This window comes from Bos javanicus, chromosome 1 (genome assembly GCF_032452875.1).
Source record: "Bos javanicus breed banteng chromosome 1, ARS-OSU_banteng_1.0, whole genome shotgun sequence".
Taxonomy (NCBI): Eukaryota; Metazoa; Chordata; class Mammalia; order Artiodactyla; family Bovidae; genus Bos; species Bos javanicus.
The window spans coordinates 110744575-110765268 of NC_083868.1; the positions used below are offsets into that span (position 1 = coordinate 110744575).

General features: G+C 40.8%; 1 long non-coding RNA gene across 2 annotated transcripts in view; it reads left to right on the plus strand.

The window, feature by feature from the left end:
* Nucleotides 1–20694, plus strand: part of LOC133248051 (uncharacterized) — a 43290-nt gene that overhangs the window by 5777 nt on the left and 16819 nt on the right. For both annotated transcript variants that reach the window (XR_009736605.1, XR_009736606.1), the window contains one exon: nucleotides 986–1051. This is a non-coding gene — a long non-coding RNA (uncharacterized LOC133248051). The remainder of the gene's footprint in view (nucleotides 1–985; nucleotides 1052–20694) is intronic.

A 20694-nucleotide genomic window follows, 5' to 3' on the forward strand; every position in this document is an offset into this window, starting at 1 on the left:
TTATTATTACAGGTGCTGTACAAGGCACCAATCTTGGTTTGGGGCATTCAACAGTGAACCAGACAGATGTGGCTTCTTGCCTTAAAACACACAGTTAATGGAGGAGCTAGAATCAGAAATGAGTCTGTGTATTTCTAATTAACACAACTTGCATTGGTCAAGTACTAGCTCTGGACCAGGCCCTAAGTATTTCACCTACATTAAGTCTTGAAATCTTCCCTAACTTTAGTAAGGAGGAACATGTCTTTCCACTCCTGATGTCTCCTTCTGTGTGGTGGGAGCTCAATAAATGTAATAATCCTGGCTCCTCTCTCGACATCTGAGTTAGGAAAGAGTAACAGCTCATGAGTAGCCCAGCACCTCCTCTTCTTTAGGACTGAGCTGTCCTGAAGGGAATGTTCTTTGCTCCTTTGGGCCCAAAGACGAATAGGGCAGAAGGAGGCCTTTTTCGGTCTTGTGAGCAGGAAGAGAAGTCTCATACCGGGGTTTTAAATGAGGTAGCTCTCTGTCAGATATCAGCCTTCTCATCAGTAAAATCTGTCAGTATGTACTCAAGAGAGAAGCATTTCATAAAAATGAGTAAGTAAGCAAGTGCATACTCTCATATTTATACCATCTCAAACCAACCAGGTTCTCTCCAGCATGCATATCTACGCCTTGTGCTCTGATCTCATCTGCCACAGCATCCAGGAAATAGTACCTTAAAATATTATCCATATAACCTTCCAGGATCATTTGGCCCAAACAGCAGAACACCTTGCACAGCAGCCTGGACCTGTTACAGACGGTACATTAAATTAACCATCATATCTTCTAAACAGATTTGGTCCAATTTCCTCAGTTTCTAAATTGTGAGGGTTTGTGGTTGGACTTTTTGGGAGACAGAACGGTAAGATGGTAGAAACATGGGATTTATAGAATTAGAAGACTAAGATTTGACTCTCACCTGGGTAACTCTAACTTTGAATCTCTGTTTTTCCTCTAGATAACAACACAGATTGTCTTACTGAGCTCACCTGATTGTTTGAAGCCCAAAGAGGAAAAGGAATGTGTAAGTGCTTTATAAACTGTAAAGAACTCTAAAACCGTTAGTTGTTTTATAGGCTTAAAGGGCAATCTTTTAAATCATAGTTCTTATTTTTCCTATGGATTTTAAGCTTTACTTTATACAAAGGTGGTTGTAAGGTTTGGTGATTCATAGTGCACTAGATGGTTATTATTCAAAGGCTGAAAACCATGCTACTAAGCTCTCCCATCTTCCAACCAAGATTATTCACTTAATTAATGTAATCAACAAATAAAAACCTCTCTTGCATTGCTGTCTACATTTTAAACCATTAGTCTTCTGTATTACATAATGCTTCTCTCAGTGACTTCCTTTGAATTTTGAGCAGATTTGTAAAATCCTTGCACAGTAGGAAGGAGCAGTGGTACACATAAGAACTGGAGTGGAGTTGGGGAAGGATAAAAGAAAGGCTGCAAGGAGGTGAAAGACAGAGAAGGGTCTGGGCTGTACATTTCAACTAAAAGTACTGATAAGGAAACAGGAGGGGGCAGAAAGTCACCAGGAACAAGGGAACATGGGTTCCAAGTAGCACCTTTAACACAAATTGTTTAAAGGTTTGCTCCTTCTGATCAGTCTACCAAATCTCAACCTGAAAGTCAGAAGAAATGGATTCCAGTCCTGCCTCTCAGACCATCTGTGTGACATTGGGTATGTAATTTTGCCTCCTGGGATCTCATTTTTCATAATCTACAAAATGAAAGTTTTAGACAAATATTCTCTAAAACCATTTCCACAACAAATATTCTGTAATTTTAGCAGAGAGCCCATGAATTCCCTCCTCTTTCAACATTTAAGTCTTATCTTACTCAGGGGAAAAATTATCTTAGAAATGTGGTAAGTAGTTGGGATATATGTGTGTGTGTGTAGAGGCTAATGGTAAAGTTACATCACAACATCATAAACCAGAGAGAAGCATTTCATAAAAAATGAAAACAAAGAGTAATTAAGCAACTGTACACTATCATATTTGAACCATTTCTTGTATAAGCAAAGGAACTTCCCAAGAAGTTGTTCCAGTTATAATTATATTCTGATATGTTCGCAGTCCATTTCAAAAACTGTTGAGCATTACAAACACTACTTGCAATATTAATGAGTACACACCAGCCTAAAAGCATAGTCTTCTTGACATTGCTTTAAGTCACTAAGAGAACAAATAAAATATGTACAATAGTTGTTAAATCCTCAAAACAATGCATTTTCTTCTTAACTGTGGAGGACAGACTCTCCATGTTTTTCTGTGTGGTGATAATTCTGTTCACTGCGTAAGTGGTAGCGGTGGTGTTTTAAGTGCTAAGTCGTATCTGACTCATTGTGACCCTATGGACTGTAGCCCGTCAAACTCCTTTGTCCATAAGATTTCCCAGGCAGGAATATTGGAGTGGGTTGCAATTTCCCTCTCCAGGGAATCTTCCTGACCCAGGGATCAAACCTGTGTTTCCTGCTTGACAAGCGGATTCTTTACCACTGAGCCACCTGGGAAACCCTCACTGCAAAAGCAGGTTTAAGCAAAAGGAGTAGTATAAAAAGTCCAGCTATATGACCTCAGGCATTAAAAACAAAATGGTTTGGGGAGGGGATTCACTGAATCAGTATTAATCTTTATGAAAATCTGGTGGAATCAAAGGTATTCCTGTGTCTTTCATATATTTCAATAAACAGTTAATGTCTTTGACATTATATTTGTCTATTATAAAATGCCAGGGCTTCCCCAGTAGCTTAATGGTAAAAGAATTTGCCTACAATGCAGGAGACATGGGTTCAATCCCTGGGTTGGGAAGCTCCCCTAGAGAAGGAAATGGCAACCCACACCAGTATTCTTGCCTGGGAAATCCCATGGATAGAGGAGCCTGGCAGTCTACAGTCTATGGGGTCGCAAAGAATTGGACACAACTTAGCATGCACATACATACACGCACACAGTGAATAACATCTACCTATATCACTTTGCTGGAGAAGGCAATGGCACCCCACGCCAGTACTCTTGCCTGGAAAATCCCATGGACGGAGAAGCCTGGAAGGCTGCAGTCCATGGGGTCGCTGAGGGTTGGACACAACTGAGCGACTTCACTTTCACTTTTCACTTTCATGCATTGGAGAAGGAAATGGCAACCCACTCCAGTGTTCTTGCATGGAGAATCCCAGGGATGGGGGAGCCTGGTGGGCTGCCATCTATGGGGTCGCACAGAGTCGAACACGACTGAAGTGACTTAGCAGCAGCAGCATATCACTTTGCAAATGTGCAAGGATATCCGATAAATTTCTAGACTTACTTGAAATTACTCGGTCAAGGATATACATTTGTGATTTTAGCAGATATTGCTGGAGACTTTTACATTGCCACTTCCCTGCTCCACTCCCTAAGAAGTTGAAAATTGTTGCAGTGTAATGACAGATGTTACTTACTGACAATGGCAATGCTTGTTCTCCATGTTAACAGTATAGAGGCAGAAAAAATAGAAGCATCACACCCCCTCAGCTTCTTTTGGTCAGTATTTCTGATTTATGAAGGAGAGAATCCATTTGACCAGGCTTATCATGTCCAGCCAAGCCTCAAGGTCTCCCAGAGTCACTAGCCTAGGGTTGTTTACCAGCCTTGGGTCACATGCTCAACTAGAATTCAGTCTTGTGGCTTAGGGTCAGCCTGATGAGCCTGGGGCTGCCTCTCCAGCGGGGGTTGTGGACAGAACAGGCTCTCTTCAGAAGGAACCTCAGCAGGCAGATACTGGAATTAGGACATCTACAGGGTGACTGTAATTCCAGTTTTCCCATGAGGGTCCCAAGTTAGGTCTATGGTTTGGCATCATTACCAACAGTTTTCTCTTCCATGGTTAAAAATGCCCCAGTTTGTACTATAACTTACTAATATTGAATAAAGTTGGGCAGTGCTGTTCATATTATGTTGAAAGGAGCCTGGGGTTTGTAAAGGTGCCTGGGGAGAGAGTGTAAGAGGGAAAGGGAGATACCAAGCAGGTGGGACTAGGGCCCCATTGCCACTGTTTAATGTGACTGGGAATTTAAACTTGTAATAAATAAGCATATTTTTATCTAATAGGAGTTAGACGGTTCTCAAAACTTAAATCATTTGTCCTGTCTCTCCTGACACATGTGTGCCACTGGGCATTTTCTCCACCAGAATAGACCCTTGAAAACCTTTCAAGGCAGTAATCCCTTGACCTCTGCAGATATAATATCTGCACTTACCTAGTGATTTGACAGTGCAGATGGGGCCCGGCCTTAAACTAATGGGCCACTCGTGGCTTTTAACAGGAGCTTCCTTAGCAGTACTTTCACCCCACGCGGAGTCAGAACACGGAGTCTGGTCTAGGTGAGAGAACGGGCGCAAGTGACACTCTGAGTTCAGTTCAAAGATGCTACACTTTGATTTACTTCCAAAGCAGCATGTAAGCAGTGCAAAGGATAGACATGAGGTAAGGCAGATGCAGCTGTCCAGTGCCTCCTTTGTTTTTCACAGAGTCATCACAAATTTGTTCGTCTTGGCAGCCTGAAGAGACTGAGATGTCTGGGAGGTCAGGGGAGCCCAGAAGTGTGGGCTCAATATCTTTCATACCTCCAGACACGTTAGCAACCAGAAATAATTTACGCTACCATATAAGGCAAAAATGTAGTTACTCAGTAAGCCATTTCATGCAGGCTAATGTCCAGATTCCAGACCTTGAAATGCTTGCTGTGCCCAGCCTGGGGCAGTTGCTCCTTATCTACACCTGGGCGGCAGGGTGTAGGAGTTTTCCACTTATTTTGTAGGCAGGCCCGGCCTTGGTCTACCACAAACATATTTAGCCTTTAAGTTCTCAAACAAACTCTTGGCCTTCTCCTGAATTAACACAGGCTAAAGGACATCTGTGTTGATTCTGATCATCTATCTCTGTGGGCAAGGCTTTCCATTTTGTTAATCACCGTGCCTCATCTCTTGCTGATTACCCTTGATTGCAAAAGCCCAGTTCTTCAATTGCTGCCTGATTCTCTTTGTCCTTCAGAACTATTCCTTCTGGGAAACAACTCATCCCTTACACACATGCAACTCTCATCATTTTCTCCTCATTTAAAATGTTTATTCTCTCTACTTTGGTTTCCATCACAGCCATATGCATCTTCTTATCAGCTATTCCAACAGTCCCATGGTCTTTGTACTCTCTGGACAAAACAGAGTCAAGAGGTTTCATAAAGTACCCCCACATCTATGCACGATCACAGCAAACATGGCAGTGACTAAAAAATGGCCACTGAAAACTGATAATATCATTAGTCTGTACCATGCTGGACAGATGAAATTTTGCTATGGAGCATAGTTTTGTTTAAATCTATGAAAGTACATTGGTTTAAGCTTCTTAAATAAAGTAGTTTCCTTTCCTCTTTCTCCTTGTTTCACTTCTTTCTTCCTTTTCTCAACCTCTCAACCAAAGATAGCTTACGATCTTTTGTGGAGTCCAAAGAAGCTGATTATGGCTTGAAGGATGGAAAGAAAATGAGTAAAATGGCCAGTGAAAACAGGGAGGCTGCAAAAATAAAAAGGGAAGAAGGGTGGAGTAGATCACTGCTAACTTGGATCTCCTACATGTCCATAAAGTTAGAATTTAATTTGTATCAGTTTGCAAAAACAAACACAGGTCCAGCTCCACCCTGCCAGCCCCTCCCAATAGGGAAAGATTATATTATAGAAGGAATTATACTAAGAGAAGATTATATTTTCCACACACCAGTATTAGGCTTGGCTTTCTGACTTGCTTTGACTAAGGAAATATGAGTAGAAGGGACACGTGACTTTTAAAAGAGATTGCATAGTTCTGCCATTGCTTTCGGAGAAGGCAGTGGCAACCCACTCCAGTACTCTTGCCTGGAAAATCCCATCGGCAGAGGAGCCTAGTATGCTACAGTCCATGGGGTCGCTAAGAGTCAGACACGACTAAGTGACTTCACTTTCATTTTTCACTTTCATGCATTGGAGAAGGCAATGGCAACCCACTCCAGTGTTCTTGCCTGGAGAATCCCAGGGATGGGGGAGCCTGGTGGGCTGCCATCTATGGGGGTCACACAGAGTTGGACACGACTGAAGCGACTTAGCAGCAGCAGCCATTGCTTTTTTCTCTGCTCTAAAATGACCAGTGTGTCACAGGTAGTGATTACTCCTTCAGTCCAAGTCCCAAAATAAAAGTGACATGGAATAGAACATGAATGAGAAATTAAATCAAAAAACAACTTTTGTTGTTGTAAACCACTAGACTATCGGGATTTCATGTTATTGCAGCATAATACCTTGACCTAATTGAAGAGACATTCATTCCAGAAGGCAGAGAGAACAGAAGTCGGGATGTGTGGGAGGGGTAATACAAGTCAAGGAGATTGTGGCACAACGAGACAGGAGATTAAGGTGCCAGTCAGACATCAGGTAAACCTCCAGTGAGAACAATATAGGCTCTGACAGGAAGATCCGGGATCAGTTCAGTTCAGTTCAGTTGCTCAGTTGTGTCCAACTCTTTGTTACCCCATGGACCGCAGCATGCCAAGCTTCCCTGTCCACCACCAACTCCCAGAGTTTACTCAAACTCATGTCCATTGAGTTGGTGATACCATCCAACCATCTCATCCTCTGTCATCCCCTTCTCCTCCTACCTTCAATCTTTCCCAGCATTAGGGTCTTTTCAAATGAGTCAGTTCTTCACATCAGGTGGCCAAAGTATTGGAGTTTCAGCTTCAGCATCAGTCCTTCCAGTGAATATTCAGGACTGATTTCCTTTAGGATGGACTGGTTGGATCTCCTTGCAGTCCAAGGGACTCTCAAGAGTCTTCTCCAGCACCACAGTTCAAACACATCAATTCTTCGGCGCTCAGCTTTGTAGTCCACATCTCACATCCATACATGATTACTGGAAAAACCATAGCCTTGACTAGATGGATCTTCGTTGGCAAAGTAATGTCTCTGCTTTTTAATATGTTGTCTAGGTTGGTCATAACTTTTCTTCCAAGGAGTAAGTGATCAATCCAGAATCAGAGGAACCAAATGGAGCAAACCTGTACAATGACTTTCTTTCAGGAGATAGGAGGAGAGAAAAAGGACATAAAATTTAGAATATACTGAATAACAAAAATAACGTATGTTTACTTGTCTACAGGGTAGAAATGAAATAGATTTGAGGGATAGGACTAAGTGAAACTCCAAGCCTTTTCTTTCCTCTGGGCCAAGTTTGACTGCCTGTGGTATGATTGAAAGCCCCAGATGAAATTCTTAATGTATCCCACAAAAATCTCTATGAAGAAGGGCCATTTCAGAGAGAAAATGGGAGCTGCAGTAGGTCAGGTTCAGCCTACTGCCTGGGCCCAGTTCCTGTGGTTAGATACAAACTATGGAGGTTGCAGGTCCCAGGCCCTGGATTGGTGTACAGCTCATGGGGAGGTGCATTTTAGGGCAGTTTTTTACTTTCCTATATTCTTCATTTCATATGGGTTTCAGATCCAATTGATCTTGAAAGCCAGGATTCTAATTTCTCTCAGGAGCTGAGAGAAGTTGTATTTAGAGATAGGTTTTTCCCACACATTGAGGATTATTGTATGCAATCATCATTGTGTTGCAGGAAAGAGCCAATTCTAACTCCATGATGGATGGTTTCTTTGACTTTAACCTTTGTTTTTCATTGCTTTTGTTATTGTAATCATACATAATGACCTGCCTCATGGAATCATGCCCCACTTCCTGCAGAGATTAACACATCCCCTCTCTGAAGTTGGCCATTCCAGGAAACATTTGCAAGACAACAGTCTTTAAACTGCCCCTTCTCTGTCCTATAAAAGAACCTGGCATCTAGATCTCACAAGATGGTTATTTTGAGACATTAATCTGCCATCTTCTTGGTCAGCCACCTCTCCAAATAAAATTGTATTCCTTGGTTCAACACTTCAGTCAGTTCAGTCACTCAGTCATGTCCAGCTCTTTGAGACCCCATGGACCACAGCACACCAAGCTTCCCTGTCCATCACTAACTCCCAGAGCTTGCTCAGACTCTTGTTCATTGAGTCAGTGAGACCATCCAACCATCTCATCCTGTCATCCCCTTCTCCTCCTGCCTTCAGTCTTTCCCAGCATCAGGGTCTTTTCAAATGAGTTAGTTCTTCACATCAGGTGGCCAAAGTATTGGAGCTTCTGCTTCATAATCAGTCCTTCCAATGAATATTCAGGACTGATTTCCTTTAGGATGGACTGGTTGGATCTCCTTGCAGTTGAAGGAACTCTCAGAGTCTTCTCCAACACCACAGTTCAAAAGCATCAATTCTTCAGTGCTCAGCTTTCTTTATAATCCAACTTTCACATCTGTACATGACTACTGGAAAAACCATAGCTTTGACTAGATGAACCTTTGTTGGCAAAAGAATGTCTCTGCTTTTTAATATGTTGTCTAGGTTTGTCATAGTTTTTCTTCCAAGGACTAAGAGTCTTTTAATTTCATGGCTGCAGTCACCATCTGTAGTGATTTTGGAGCCCCCAAAAATAAAATCTGTCACTGTTTCCATTGTTTCCCCATCTATTTGCCATAAAGTGATGGGACCAGATGCCATGCTCTTAGTGTTTTGAATGTTGAGTTTTAACCCAGCTCTTTCACTCTTCTCTTTCACTTTCATCAAGAGGCTCTTTAGTTCCTCTTTGCTTTCTGACATAAGGGTGGTGTCATGTGCCTATCTGAAGTTTTGATATTTCTCCTCATAATCTTGATTCCAGCTTGTGCTTCCTCCAGCCCAGCATTTCTCATGATATACTCTGCTTATAAGTTAAATAAGCAAGGTGACAATATGCAGTCTTGACATACTCCTTTACCAATTTGGAACCAGTCCATTGTTCCATGTCCAATTCTAACTGTTGCTTCTTGACCTGCATACAGATTTCTCAGGAGGTAGGTAAGGTGGTCTGGTATTCTCATCTCTTGAAAATTTTTCCACAGTTTGTTGTGATCCACACAGTCAAAGGCTTTAGCATAGTCAATGAAGCAGAAGTAGATGTCTTTCTGGAATTCTCTTGCTTTTTCTATGATCCAACAAATGTTGGCAGTTTGATCTCTGGTTCCTCTGCCTTTTCTAAATCCAGCTTGAACATCTGGAAGTTCTCAGTTCACGTACTATTGAAACCTAACTTGGAGAATTTTGAACATTACTTTATTAGCATGTGAGATGAGTGCAATTGTACGGTAGTTTGGACATTCTTTGACATTGCCTTTCTTTGGGATTGGAATGAAAACTGACCTTTTCCAGTCCCGTGGCCACTGCTGAGTTTTCCAAATTTGCTAGCATATTGAGTGCAGCACTTTTATAGCATCATCTTTTAGGATGCCTCAACGCCTAGCCCTTAGGTTAATTGGTCTGTCTTGCAGCAACCAGACCAAACTTGGAATCAATAACAATTGTTTTATGAGTGTTGTCAACATTGTTGCTGAGATAGATAACTCCTGCCTGTACCATGTACAGAGTATGAGGTCACAGTCATACATACAGCCTAGCTCTCTGGGATGCAGGAGGGCAGTATGGTTCTCAGAGCATCAGCATCCCCTGGAAACTTGTTGAAATGCTAATTCTTGGGCCTCATCCAACAGCTACTGAATTTAAGATTCTGGAAGTGGGGCTCAGTGATCTGTACTTTAATAAGCCCTCCAGGGATTTGATGCACACTTAAATTTGAGAGGAGAAGGCAATGGCACCCCACTCCAGCACTCTTGCCTGGAAAATCCCATGGACAGAGGAGCCTGGTAGGCTGCAGTCCATGGGGTCGCTAAGAGTCAGACAAGACTCAGCGACTTCACTTTCACTTTTCACTTTCATGCATTGGAGAGGGAAATGGCAACTCACTCCAGTGTTCTTGCCTGGAGAATCTCAGGGACGGGGGAGCCTCGTGGGCTGCCGTCTATGGGGTCACACTGAGTCAGACATGACTGAAGCGACTTAGCAGTAGCAGTAGCAGTAAATTTGAGAACCACTGCCTTAGTGGAATCAGTCTGAATAACAAGCATGTAGTCTTTTTCTCAAGGCACATCTTAATGGTCCCAGGCTAACACTCGGATCAATGCCACACCCTCCTCTGATTTTATTAAATGATCATCCATTCCAGGTTGCCAGCAGGCCTCACTATCTTCATGCATCTCAAAGTGGAGGAGGTGATGGGTAGGGCTCAGGCCTTCTTATAGTGTTGTACTGAGCACCTTAGCTAGCATCTCTTGGGCCTGTCCAGCTTGGATCTAGGTCGGCTTTGGGAGACATAGACAAATATAACTTTCATTGATTTCTTGTCTCCTTTTGCATAATGTCCACATTAGACTAAAGAGGCCACTGATGAAATCTACACTCTGAGGTCAATATTATCTCCATTTCCACACAAGAAAACAGGTCTGTGGAAACTTTAATAACTTGCCACAACCATAAGGTTAGTAAATGATGGAGTTGGGTTTTAAATCTAGTCAAACATCAGAATCCACTGGTAAATTGTTTGGAACATTCCCAGGTGCATACTTTAAGAATCCTGCTCTGAAAAATACTATGTACACTGATTTAACAGCAAATGTCAAAAGTGCCCTACTCTTGCATTAACCTGTTGTCACCAGTCATTTGCTTTCCAAAATAAGGCAATTGACTCAAACATTAATAAATGAAGATATATTGATAATTCTAACTTCAGTATAGATGTATTGTTATTTCTCTTAAACTATTTGCTCGGTAAAATTTCTGCCAAACTTAAGGGCAAGAGATGTTGACTTCTACTGAACTTCAAGCTTTACACAGCTCCCCTGGGATATCTAATAGGCCACTCACACTGAACATGTACAAACAGAACTCTTCATTCCTCTTCCACAAACACTTCCTTCCCTGATCCTTCCTATCTCAGTAAATATACCATAGTAGTGGTCATTTTTCATTCCACTCAAGCTCAAGTGTCATTTTTCATTCCACCCTTTCCCATATATGTCTACCTCATCAGCATGTTCTGGGAAGTTCTACTTCAAAATGTATTCTAAATCTATATACTTTTCCATTGCTACTGCTACCATCTTGTCCAAGCCATCACCATCTCTTGCCTGGATTACTGCATTCATCTCCCAGACAGACTTCCTGTTTTCACCATCCTACCTCCTAAAATCTGCTTTCCACACATATTCTGTGTAAGCTTTAAGTACACTGGCTTTTGTCACTCTCAAGTGTAAATCTTCCAGAGGTCCCCCATGGCATTCAAAATGGAATCCAAATTCCTTCCCATGGCTCTGAAAGGCCTCACAGGATCCAGCCCCTGATGATTCCCTGACCTCATCTCCTCCATGCTCACCCTTGCTCACCTTCCTCTGCCCCTCTGGCTACCTTTCTGTTCTTTAGCAGGGCTGTCTCTGTGGCTCATTGCTGCCACAGGGCAGTGATGCTGTTCCCTCTATCTGCAAACTTCTTTCTTGGGATCTTCACTTGACTATCCAAGATACCAGCTTTCAATTCTCAGAGCAAATGTCAATTCCTAAGAAAAACCTTCTGTAACCACCCTATCTGAAGCAATGCATCTCTACCCCATCACAGTACCCAGTTATTGCCTTCACAGAGATTCAGAACATGCACCTCCAAACACACTGCTTTGGCGTATTTATTATTTTGAGCTGAAGACAATTGAGAAACAGCAGATGCAGCAAGGGTTCTCTGCTCTTCACCCTTTCTACCTAAAAGCATGGCATAAATTTCCAGTGAAAAAGATCTCACCCTGGTATCAAGAAAAATAAAACATTCTTATCTGGAGATGAATTGATACCAAGATGAATCTGCACAAATAAATCTTATTATAATAACCTTTCCCTTCCATTAGGTCCTCTCATATTTTTCCTAGTCACATTTTCACAATTTACTACCTCTAGAAACCTAAACCCTTTCCTTTTCTAGTTACTTTTCCACAATTTATCACTCTTTGTTAAAATGGTGTATAAGCCCCCATGTCTCACTGCTTCTTTACGGTTTTACCTCTTTCCTCTTTAAAGCCCCCATACCATATAAAAATATGAACATCAGATAAAATGTGTATGTTTTTCTGCGCTTAATCTGTCATTTGTCAGACAGGTCCAAGCTACAGATCGTAAGACAGTAGAGGAAGAGTTTTTCCTCCTCTATGATTGCACTTACCTACCAAAATCTATATTGTTTATCCTGGAGTTGGTGATGGACAGGGAGGCCTGGGCGTGCTGCAGTCTATGGGGTTGCAAAGAGTCGGATACCACTGAGCGATTGAACTGAACTGAGCTGATGTTTTGTTCAATGTCATCCCCACTAAAATGAAAGCTCAGTGAAGGTAGGAAATTGTTTGTTCTGTTTACTATCATATCTGTAGGCTTAGCACATAGTCATGCCCCATAAATGAATCTCTACAGAGGGGATATAGTTTAAGTCCCAAGGAGAGTGAGATATTTGAGAGAGAATATTGAAGGGAAAGTCCCACTAACTGGCCACCACTGATAGAACTGTTTGTTTCTGGTCCTGAGCACAAGCTACTACCCTAATAGAGCATTTACTAAATGCTCAGGCAACAGATCTAGTTTAAAGAGAGAAGAAGACAACTATGAAGATTTGAAGGAGGACAAAGTAAATGGCCAGGAAAGAGCATTGTAAGGCACACAGTAAGAAGTCTAAAAGTAGAAAAAATACCAAAGAACAAAAGCTTAATTTTAAAAAGCAGTTTTAGCAAAGAATCCTAGGGAGAGAAAAGGGATGGAGCAGCAGGGGGATACCATCAGGGAGAGAAAGCAGGAAAAAAGAGAAAGACAAACACAGAGAGGGGATGGAGAGAAATTAGATAGTAAGCCATATTCTGTTCAACAGTGAATTCAGACTAACTCAAGTTTGAAGCAGGGACATTTGCTGGGTTGACAGTGATAACAACCCTCCACCAATAATAGTGGGTTTGCCCAGGTTTATCACAGTTTCTGATGGCCCATGATGGCCTTTTCAGGTTTCATGTGCCTCCTGACCCTTCCCATGAAGAGCCTGCTGTGGTTGATCTGAGGTGCCGCTACTAGAATGGCAAATTAATAGAAATTTATGTAGTGTGTGCTACTACAGTGATGCATCTTCTCTGGCAATTGCTAGTTTATTAGCCATGAAGTACCTATAAAATGTTTGTGTAGGGAAGTATCAAAGCAGAAAACAAAGTGATTAAAAAAAAATTTTTTTTTTAATTTATTTGGCTGTACCAGTCTTAGTTACAGCACACAGGGTCTTCAGTCTTCATTGCAGCATCTTTTTTTTTTTAGTTGCAGGATGCAGAATTTAGCATGTGGGATCTAGTTCCCTAGGCAGGGATTCCAGGGATTGAACTCAGGCCACCTGCATTTGAACCTCAGAATCTTAGCCACTGGGCCACCAGGGAAGTCTGAAATGATTTTTTAAAACATGAACTTTTGTTCATGTTTGAAAATGTATAAGGTGATACAGACATAGACACACACACATATATGGAGAGAGCTTCATAAACTTACATAGAGACTGTTCTAAATAATCATTTCTGCTTTAAGCTAATATTATAGGAAATTTTTGTGTTTCTTTTTAAAAATTGGTTTTTAGAAAAGGAATGTCACAAAGGAAATTATAAATGGAAAATTGTGCAAAAATAAATTTGATGATAAGTTCTCCCCTTGTCAAAATAGGCCTGGGATAAAAGGAAATGAATTTGAAGAGATTTTAAATTGCATCATCTCTTTCTTTCTAATCCATTTTCATATCATTTGATGTCACTAATGTCACTATATTATTAGTGTAGTGGAATTAGTATCAAACAGCCCTATATTTGCATTCCAACTCTAGTAGACCCTTGCTGGGTGAGTCACATAATCTCTCTGAGCCAAGTTTTTTCCATCTATAAAATGGTGACCATAGGATTGGTAAGGATGATGTAAGATAATATGTATAAAACATCTGGCACAAAGTAGTGTGCTATGCACAGCCCTAGTGATTATTACTAATTACATTCATATGACAAATGTTTACCATGTGCCTTTGGTAAGGTAGGCATTGTTCTAGGTGCTAGGGATAGATATCAGGGCTACCTGTGGGATTTTACACAGATCATATACAAAGCAAATCCAAAGACCATCATTCAAAAGAATACTGTACCTGTGAGCTAGGAGCATACAATCTTGGGAGCCATACTTTGTTATTCTAACAGTGGAAAATGGGTAAATCTTACACTCTCATGAAAGGAATAATATTTATTATTATGGCTTTACATTTTATAAAATCCCTCTCATTCGTTCACCCTAAGAGTAGCTATTTAGTAAACCAATAAGTGCTGTTTCAGTTCAGTTCAGTTCAGTTCAGTCACTTAGTCGTGTCCGACTCTTTGCGACCCCATGAATCGCAGCACGCCAGGCCTCCCTGTCCATCACCAACTCCTGGAGTTCACCCAGACTCACGTCCATCGAGTTGGTGATGCCATCCAGCCATCTCATCCTCTGGCATCCCCTTCTCCTCTTGCCCCCAATCCCTCCCAGCATCAGAGTCTTTTCCAATGAGTCAACTCTTCGCATGAGGTGGCCAAAGGACTGGAGTTTCAGCCTCAGCATCATTCTTTCCAAAGAACACCCAAGGCTGATCTCCTTCAGAATGGACTGGTTGGATCTCCTTGCAGTCCAAGGGACTCTCAAGAGTCTTCTCCAACACCACAGTTCAAAAGCATCAATTCTCTGGAGCTCAGCCTTCTTCACAGTCCAACTCTCACATCCATACATGACCACAGGAAAAACCATAGCCTTGACTAGACGAACCTTTGTTGGCAAAGTAATGTCTCTGCTTTTGAATATGCTATCTAGGTTGGTCATAACTTTCCTTCCAAGGAGTAAGCGTCTTTTAATTTCATGGCTGCAGTCACCATCTGCACTGATTTTGGAGCCCAAAAAAATAAAATCTGACACTGTTTTCACTGGTTCCCCATCATTTCCCATGAAGTGATGGGATCAGATGCCATGATCTTCGTTTTCTGAATGTTGAGCTTTAAGCCAACTTTTTCACTCTCCACTTTCACTTTCATCAAGAGGCTTTTTAGTTCCTCTTGACTTTTTGCCATGAGGGTGGTGTGATCTGCATATCTGAGGTTATTGATATTTCTCCCAGAAATCTTGATTCCAGCTTGTGCTTCTTTCAGCCCAGCGTTTCTCATGATGTACTCTGCATAGAAGTTAAATAAGCAGGGTGACAATATACAGCCTTGACGAACTCCTTTTCCTATTTGGAACCAGTCTGTTGTTCCATGTTCAGTTCTAACTGTTGCTTCCTGACCTGCATACAAATTTCTCAAGAGGCAGGTCAGGTGGTCTGGTATTCCCATCTCTTTCAGAATTTTCCACAATTTCTTGTGATCCACACAGTCAAAGGCTTTGGCATAGTCAATAAAGCAGAAATAGATGTTTTTCTGGAACTCTCTTGCTTTTTCCATGATCCAGCGGATGTTGGCAATTTGATCTCTGGTTCCTCTGCCTTTTCTAAAACCAGCTTGAACATCAGGAAGTTCATGGTTCACATATTGCTGAAGCCTGGCTTGGAGAATTTTGAGCATTACTTTACTAGTGTGAATTGAGATGAGTGCAATTGTGTGGTAGTTTGAGCACTCTTTGGCATTGCCTTTCTTTGGGATTGGAATGAGAACTGACCTTTTCCAGTCCTGTGGCCACTGCTGAGTTTTCCAAATTTGCTGGCATATTGAGTACAGCACTTTCACAGCATCATCTTTCAGGATTTGGAATAGCTCAACTGGAATTCCATCACCTCCACTAGCTTTGTTCATAGAGGTGTTTTCTAAGGCCCACTTGACTTCACATTCCAGGATGTCTGGCTCTAGGTGAGTGATCACACCATCGTGATTATCTGGATCGTGAAGATCTTTTTTTGTACAGTTCTTCTGTGTATTCTTGCCATCTCTTCTTAATATCTTCTGCTTCTGTTAGGTCCATACCATTTCTGTCCTTTATTGAGCCCACCTTTGCATGAAATGTCCCCTTGGTATCTCTAATTTTCTTGAAGAGATCTCTAGTCTTTCCCATTCTGTTGTTTTCCTCTATTTCTTTGAACTGATCGCTGAGGAAGGCTTTCTTATCTCTTCTTGCTATTCTTTGGAACTCTGCATTCAGATGTTTGTATCTTTCCTTTTCTCCTTTGCTTTTCGCTTCTCTTCTTTTCACAGCTATTTGTAACGCCTCCCCAGACAGCCATTTTGTTTTTTTGCATTTTTTTTCCATGGGGATGGTCTTGATCCCTGTCTCCTGTACAATGTCACGAACCTCATTCCATAGTTCATCAGGCACTCTATCAGATCTAGGCCCTTAAATCTATTTCTCACTTCCACTGTATAATCATAAGGGATTTGATTTATATCATACCTGAATGGTCTAGTGGTTTTCCCTACTTTCTTCAATTTAAGTCTGAATTTGGCAATAAGGAGTTCATGATCTGAGTCACAATCAGCTCCCAGTCTTGTTTTTGCTGACTGTATAGAGCTTCTCCATCTTTGGCTGCAAAAATATAATCAATCTGATTTCGGTGTTGACCATCTGGTGATTTCCATGTATAGAGTCTTCTCTTGTGTTGTTGGAAGAGGGTGTTTGTTATGACCAGCGCATTTTCTTGGCAAAACCCTATTAGTCTTTGCCCTGCTTCATTCCGTATACCAAGGCCAAATTTGCCTGTTACTCCAGGTGTTTCTTGACTTCCTACTTTTGCATTCCAGTCCCCTATAATGAAAAGGACATCTTTTTTGGGTGTTAGTTCTAAAAGGTCTTGTAGGTCTTCATAGAACCATTCAACTTCAGCTTCTTCAGCATTACTGGTTGGGGCATAGACTTGGGCATAAACATAGTGCTGTTTCAGCAGTTACCAAATATTCAGTGCTATGCTAGGTGGAATAGGCAATGTAGGAGTAAGAGGGCTTGCCTTATATCTGAAATTGCTGCTGCTGCTAAGTCGCTTCAGTCATGTCCGACTCTGTGCGACCCCATAGACGGCAGCCGACCAGGCTCCCCGTCCCTGGGATTCTCCAGGCAAGAACACTGGAGTGAGTTGCCATTTCCTTCTCCAATGCATGAAAGTGAAAAGTGAAAGTGAAGTTGCTCAGTCGTGTCCAACTCTCAGCGACCCAATGGACTGCAGCCTACCTGGCTCCTCCGTCCATGGGATTTTCCAGGGAAGAGTACTGGAGTGGGGTGCCATTGCCTTCTCCATATCTGAAATTAAGCAGTTTCAAATTCAGTTGAGAAGTCGAGATACAAAAAATGGGGACAGATTATATTTAAGTACTAATTTGCACAGGATAATTAAATACAGACAGATCTCACCTTGCTTCGAGTGTAGAACGTAAAAATGACTATGCAAGCTGAAGCCGTGCCAAGTGATCTTCTTAATCAATGGGAAACATTATGATTATTCCAAGACATTTAAAATTTTCTCTGAAAACATTAAAAATCCTCAAGTCTCCTCTTAAATGTATAGGAAGAAGAAAAAAGTAGTAAATACTCACAGTCTGTAAACTATAAAGCATTAGAAATATTGAGGATTAAAGTATTTTATTTCTTTGTGAAAGCCACATCAAGAGTAGTTTCAACTGTACTTATAGTCTTATCATATAACTTGCTATAAATCTTTTCCATGCATTGGCAAAATTATCATTTCTTTCTAAGTTTGGATCAGCTTCCAACATTTTATCCCTTGCATGTTCACTGTTGTGAAATGTATCCAAGAGCTTTTTTAATATGACGTCTTTTCCTGGATTCACTTCCTCTGGGACTTCGTCACCCTTTTCATCATAACCACTTTCCTCTTTAATGTCATTAGTTTGTTCACTAGGTGCCTCTGGCTGCACATGGAGAAGGGCTCACACTGCAGCAATGCCAACATCACCACAGTCTGTTATTTCTTCTATAATTCCATTCACACTGGATTCAGATTTTACTTCCAGCATTATCTCTTTCTGTACTTGGCTGCACTTTCCTCATTGTTGATCAATTCCCTCTTTTGATTAACCATTTCTGTAAAATGTCACAGAGGTTTATCTCTCGGAGACAAGGAAGCAGGGCAACTGCACACTTTACTATCTCTGTGATAAGAAAAAAATCTGGGTGAACTGAATAACAGATGCAAGGTGACCATACAGGCTTTGGAGGAAGTGATGTGATTAGTCATGGATCGTGATGTACATCTGTTATTTACATAGTGATTGGTGCACTGAAGTGTTAGGAACAAAGTTTGTACTTTATGCACTTACAGTTAATATACCATAGAGCATGCCGAGTAAGATTTGAACTGTGTTATTGAGGGCCTAGTATTATTAATTAATGTGTAATAGCTGAAATCCACACATATCGAAACCATGTAGAAGACCTTCTATTCTACGTATCTTTGTTAGATTTCAGAGTATATCAGTAGAAAAATATGTTCTCATGATAGAAAGCTATCTCATATGTTACAACCAAATTGGATTAAACACGAAACGTTAAGGGTAATACATGAAAGCAAAGTGTTAAACGTGTACCTTAACGTAAGTAAAGCTAATAAATCTCTACTGTCACAGATTAGTACACCTAGTATAGAGTGCCATGGCACCAGAGGCCAGAGTTCAGTGGTTGGTGGTGTTTTCTCACACTTTATTCCACCTTTTTTTCTCTTCTACTTTTACCTTTTTATTTTCCTTTTCTCCCAGTTGAAATTCAGATACAATTAAATGTAATATATTTTATTGAAAATAGCAACACAGAACCTAATTTATATAAAAGTGTTATAGCTGTCTATCTCCCTCCTCCTTTTTACCCTTCTAATTGATCTTTCTATCTGCACCCAGATAATGTTTTTCTACTCATAATCATGATGAAGTCATTATGAAGTAGTGGAAAGTGGAATGATTTTTTTCGTGTTCGTATTTGTACTATGTTCAGTGTTTGAATTCTTCATGACAAGCATTGATGAACATGTTAATGGCTACAAAAGCAGTAGCGATTTTCCTCAAAATCAAAACAATGAAATTTGAATGCATTGTTAAAAATAATTGAAGGAAATCTTCTAGAATTTTCCTCACTGGCCAAGCAAAATTTATGAGAATTTTTCTGAGGCAGGCACAATTTGGCATTTTTAATGGGAAAATAGGTACTTGATCTTTTCCTCTGTACTCATATTATGAACTTGATTCTTCTTAAAGGGAACTGACAATAGCCATGGTTCTTCCTAGAAAACAATCAACTGCTTATTCTTTTAACTCTCTCTGCTCTGCTAAAAGTTATTCCTCTAACTGTAAAGATCTTACCAAACTTCTTTGTTGTTGATAAAATTGTAAACTCCATGAGAACAGGGACCATATCTTCTTCATTCTTGTACATAGGTACTGATAAATATTTGTGGGTATAAATGTTTTAAAATTTTTTTCTTAAAATATAGAATCAGTGCTTTGCTATATTAAGAGTAAAGAGCTGGTTTAAAAGTCTGCCTAAAATTTTGTTTTGTTTTGTTTTCAAACTCAGAGCTTTCCAGTTCAGGACTATCAACCTTCCCAGACTGTATAGAGAGGCTGAAGATTCTAGGAAAACACTCAGGTTTACATTCAAATATTAAGAAATCATCAATGTGGTGGTGATTTAGTCGCTAAGTTGTGTCCAACTCTTGCAACCCCATGGACTGTAGCCTGACATGCTCCTCTGTCCATGGAATTCTCCAGGCAAGAATACTGGAGTGGGTTGCCATTTCCTTCTCCAGGGGATCTTCCTGACTTAGAACTTTAACCCAGGTTTCCTGTATTGCCGGCAGATTATTTACCGACTGAGCTATGAGGGAAGCCCAATCATCAATAGTAAGTGAAAATGAGAGAGAAGCCATATGAGTCTGTTTTACATTCCTTTAAATTTTGCTCCAAATAACACTTTTTTATAGTAAAACATATTAGTGTTTACTATTAATACATTGATTAGAATAGCTACGTGTTTCTAGCACACTATTTTTTCCCCATACCCTGGTTGACAGATGGGCTTTGTGCTTTTGTCCTTGGTTGAGCAGGTCAATTAAAAAAGAAGAACAAACACCTAGTTACACTGTATTCTCAACCTTACTATGGATAAAATCAGGATTGAGGTTTTTTAAATCTGTTTCTCTTCTTTATACTACCTCCTGGGAGTTCTGCTTGTCTATTAGCCTCAATTTCTATTGAGACAAAGAGTAGTTCCAAACCTCTCTCCTGCCCTGCTCTGTCACCTCCAAAGCCTCTTTAATTTTATATTTTTTGTTGTTTATAATAGATGTCTCATGATCCCCTAAGAGTTAGTATGTTGATAGAATTCTCTCCCTTCTTAATCACCAAGGCCACTTCAACTCTGACACTTGAGAGTCCCTCACAACAGTTTTTCTCATCTGGTTGTTCTGATTTGTCTCAATTTGTTCTGTTTAGAGTTCGTGATAACTGCTTCCTCCCCTTCATTTCCACCACTCCTGAATGAATCCTAATCCTCCTTATGCCTGGATTGTCCAACAGTCTCTACCCAGAGCCCCTGACCCCAACCCAGTCTGCAGTCAGGAGGCAGAACAGACTCTTCAGCTACCATTTTCATCCTTGTTCTGCCCACTGGAATCTTCAGCAATTCCCTAAAATTAAC